Raw genomic sequence first — 4,594 nt, 5'->3', positions numbered from 1 at the left:
TTTCCTTCTCCAAACTCTAGATTTTCTTACTCTGGAGACAATGAAATTTATGGTGATTTTACTGATTGTTTTATTGTGAGATTAAAGAATAATCCAATATGCTTTGGAAGCAGGGAGGTGCATCAACTCCTTTTTTATATTTTAATTTTTAATTCCAATTTTGAATAGTGGTACAATGGTCTAAAATGTTCTCAAATCAAAAACATTATGAGAATGGAATACTGAAGAGAGCTCTGCATTCTCCCTTTTAAGAGGACCTAATACTAGGATTTTATTTCCATACTGACCTAACTCAGTTTCACTGAAGTTGGTGGTAAAACTGTTTCCATCTTCCGCAGCAACGGTTAAGCAATACCGAGCCCTGCGTTGCCATGTGATATTATACTGTGTCTGTATGCTTGAAAAACCACGAGGCTCTGACCAAAATCTAGAAATAGGTTTGACGATGACTTTAAATTCCAATTGCAAGATGGATGTTAGAATTCATAGTAACAAACTATTCTGCAGTTGCTCAAATTATTCTTTCCTGGGAGAGGGGAAAAAGTGAAGTGTCCAGGGACTAAAATGAATTATTTGAATGTGGTTTTTTATGTTTTCGCATGTTTTATGAACAGCGTTTTCTGCATCTTGGTCTGTACAGATCAGAGTGCCTGGAGGCATGTCTGATTTAAAGGTGGTGTTGGTCTGTGCTCTTTAAGCATCTATTAACTTGCTATTATTATGCAAATAACTGTTGTAATACACATACTAATTTATGCATGGTTAGATTATGCAGATGCCTCACAAACATGGTTATTGAATAATAGGCTGGGACTCATTCTCTCCCGTTTTTATAAGCTGTTTTAAGCAAATTCTCCTGACACTTTTATGGACTTGCAAAGGTTTTGCGTGTGTGGAAATAGACTGATTTCCCACTTTCTCATCTCCTGTGCAAAATGTTTTCTGGCCAAGAGGGCTGTAGCAGAACATACTTTGCATATTTTATCCATATTTTAAAACATCCCCTCTCCTTTGAAGAGAGGACGGAAAAAGGAGCTCTTGTGTTGAAGTGTCCTCCATACATTGTCCTCCACTTGTGCTCGTGGAGTGTCTCGATATTCATTGTGTTCTAGCAGTAAATCCAAGTGCTGTGGGATGTGGTTCAGGATAACCTGCTGTCCGCAGTCGTGGAGGGGCTTGGGGAGGGAAGTCAGAGTGCGTGCGTGATGTATGATTCCGGACAAAAATTTGTTTTCTGAATTGGAAGCAAAAGATGATTGCTGGTTTAAGATGCTTTTCCGCTATTCCAATTAAAAAAGCGGATCGGGTTTGTGAAAGAATATTTGGCAAGCCAGTAGTCCATGAAATTGTATATATTTTTTAATGTAAAACAGTTGAAGAGGTGAAACTTTAAAACATAGCTATTAAGCTTTCCAAGCTTCTCGTAAAGATTTTTTTATGAAGAATGTGTATTTTCGACGGGTGCCTACGTAGCTGCTCACAGGAACCCTGAGAAACCCGCTGATTAGGGGGATGATGGTGGGGGGAGGTGTTTAATGTCTGAGTATCCATTTATCTCCCTACGTAAGGGCCTGATTCTGCCGTCACTCACTTGAGTAAATCCTCCTCACTTCAGTGGCTTGTCCACGTGAGTGGAGCTAATCATATGTGTGCTCGCAGTGCTGGTCCCTGCGTAGCTGGAAGTTACTTCTTTCCGAAAACGGGAAGCCAGTGAGAACACCTGAAATTTCCTGCAAATGAATGACTGTCTCCAGCCGAAGCTGAAAAAAAATCTTTTTTTCATCCTTTTTCGCTATCTTTTTTCCTTTTTCGCTATCTTTTTTCCTTTTTCGCTATCTTTTTTCCTTTTTCGCTATCTTTTTTCTTTTTCTCTATTTTTAAGACACAGACAAATGGTGTGTGTAAATTCAATTTAAATGAATAAGGTGCATAGGGGGATCGTTGCAGTGTGGAAGCTCAGCGATACACCAGCAGGACTAAAGGATGATTTGTTTTTTCTGACCTGTAGTAGAATATTTGAGTGATAGAACTGACCATTTCTCATCTTCCACAATTTTTATAAGTATTGATTTTGCTCACACTTACTTGTCACACTATCATTATTTAATCTGATGTTCGTAATTAAGTCTCATCTTGAAATCAAGCAACTGCTCATGCAAGTAAAGTTGCGTATGGGTGTGTTTAGAGGTACTTTAGTTTTTTTTTTCTCTTGACACGTAGCAAACTATAATCTGAACAAGGGAGTAACCAACAGGAGTGATCAGAGGAGACTTTTCCACTCTGAAAACTTTGCACGGGAAATGCTACGCCTGAAACTGTGGTAGATTCCTAATGCTGTGATGGGTTCCGTTGTCATCTGGTTGGTTTTCCTGGCATGGGATTGCAGCGTGCTGTGATGTAAAACTCCTGTTGGAAGCAGCAGGGTGTGACGCTCGTAGGATTTTCTGGAGACACCATCGTAAGCAGCTAGGGGTACATTCATCCCCTGATGTGTTTGTGTAACTCCACAGGAATGGTGCATGACACAAAAAATTCTCTTTAACAAAGTTCTTTCCTATGTAATCATTGCAAAAGGAAAGGAAACCTTTCGCCAAACCCAGCTGCTAGTCCATAGTCCGTCCAGCTTTTTAATATCCGAAGAAGGCACATAGGGAAAATAAGTTTGAAATCTGTTTTCAAAGTTTAATCTTAATGTATGCGATTTCGATTTTACGTCCAGGAAGAACTATATAAAAAAAGCCATACACCCCCCCAAGGCCATGGCACCTCACAGAACGTTTAATTAAATCTGAGGCTGGCACCCCAAAGATGTGCAGCGGCTGAACGAACCGCGAGATGTACAGTTAATCACGTCGATTCAAATTCAGTATATTGTCTAAAAACACGATGGGGGCAATGACTTGTTTAATGATAATGCAATTTAGGAGAAATGAAAAGAATTGCCCACTAAATATTCTCGGCTTGTAGTCAAACTTTATACAAAGCAGGATGTTAAAAGGACGCTGCATCCATTAGGGAAATTTTCCAAAGACGTCGGCAGCACTCGGCCGCCGAGGGTTTAATCAGCGACAGGCAAGTGCGGGTTACGACTGTATTTAAGATACTTCTGCCTTCAGAGCGATGTTTTCCTTCCTTTGGCTGCAGTTTCAGGCCTGGTTTAATAGATTACAGGAAAATGACCTGAAGTTTAAAAAGAAAAAAAAAAAATCTCCACCAAAAAAATTCCGTCCCCCCATTGCACACCCCCCACCCCACCGCTCCCCCCTAAATCTGAGCAAATACTGCCCCTGGTATTGTAAAGCTTTGAATGTTTTCACACCCCATTAATTTATTACTTCTCTTTCCTCATCTTTAAATTTTTTTTTGTTTTTTTCTTTTTTTTTTTTTCAAACGCAGACTCCCCGCTGCTACAGCGATTTTCATCTTGTTGTTAATTTTCCCTGCTCCATATGGAGCTCCAGACATTTCACCTGGAGGCTGTACTAGATTTTGCTGTAGCGATCGCACTTCCGGAGGCCAAAACTGTCATTTAAGGTTCCCGGTGCATCTGTCTACGCCAGGCTCCTCGCGCTGGCACCGGGCGAGTGCAAATAACAAATGGGATGCACCTGAGATTCAGATGATTAGTGCGCTCGGCAAAGGCGGGCGAGCGGCGAGCGCGTCGCTGTAGGGATGGGGAGGGCTAAGCAGCCACCCTGGGTGAAGCCCTGCGCTCACACCTTGCGTCGGGGCTGCGCCGGGGAAAGCGCCGGCGTCCCGGCAGCCTGAACGCAGAGACGAGTGAATATTTCATCCTGCCTTGTCATTGATTAGAAAAGAGCCTTTAATTTCATTTCACCCCATGTTGTGATTAATTTGCATTCTTTGTCAGAAGTTAATGGAGTTTTTTATGGTTCACTCTGAAATCCTTGAAGACATCAGAGTTGATCTGATGTTTATACAACCGCCAGCGGAATTTTTTCATTTGATTGATGGAGAGCTTGATGTTATTCCAAACGGCTTTTTAAGCTGTTTTTAAGAATTATTTGAATGAATTGCAGGCAAGATATTGTTATAACGATCAAGATTATCTGTTAAAAATCTGTTTCAAATAAAGAACATGATAAGTAGAAAAAAAGATCAAAAAGCCAGGAGAAATGATGAATACGGCAGATGATATTTGTTAAAATAGATAATCCAGGGACTCGAATCAGTTATTTCAAAATGTAGTCAAAGTCGGAGCCCCTAATTGAAGGCTCTTTTTGAATATAAAGACTTTAAGACTCTTTTTTTTTAATTTAAGACATTATTTTTGCAGCACAATAATGGGAATGAATTAGTAAAGAATTTAGTTCTAGTTAGATTTTTCCCCCTTTTTATTTTAATCTCCGGCTTTTTCACCTTCATCTTAGCAGCCAGGCGAGCCGACAGCACTGGTGTCTCTACCTTGGAGAGACGAGACTGTCAGGTCTGTTAGTTCAACAAAACGATGACATATCGCTCGTCTCAAGGAAGAGACAATCTTAAATCCCACTGCAAAGAAAACGTAAGTGGATAACAGAGATTTTATAGCCCAGGAAAGCGCTGGCTGTAGACTTGCCATTGGTTTGCTTCA

The 4,594-nt window shown here is 40.5% G+C and overlaps 1 protein-coding gene across 1 annotated transcript in view; it reads left to right on the top strand.

The window, feature by feature from the left end:
- The window catches only part of MAP2K5 (mitogen-activated protein kinase kinase 5), a gene marked incomplete at its 5' end in the record, with an annotated part of 65,742 nt that overhangs the window by 17,098 nt on the left and 44,050 nt on the right, over nt 1-4,594 (top strand). The window lies entirely within an intron of this gene.

This window comes from Buceros rhinoceros, unplaced genomic scaffold, assembly GCF_000710305.1.
Source record: "Buceros rhinoceros silvestris isolate BGI_N320 unplaced genomic scaffold, ASM71030v1 scaffold29229, whole genome shotgun sequence".
NCBI classification, from domain to species: domain Eukaryota; kingdom Metazoa; phylum Chordata; class Aves; order Bucerotiformes; family Bucerotidae; genus Buceros; species Buceros rhinoceros.
This window is presented reverse-complemented; position numbering and strand designations above follow the sequence as displayed.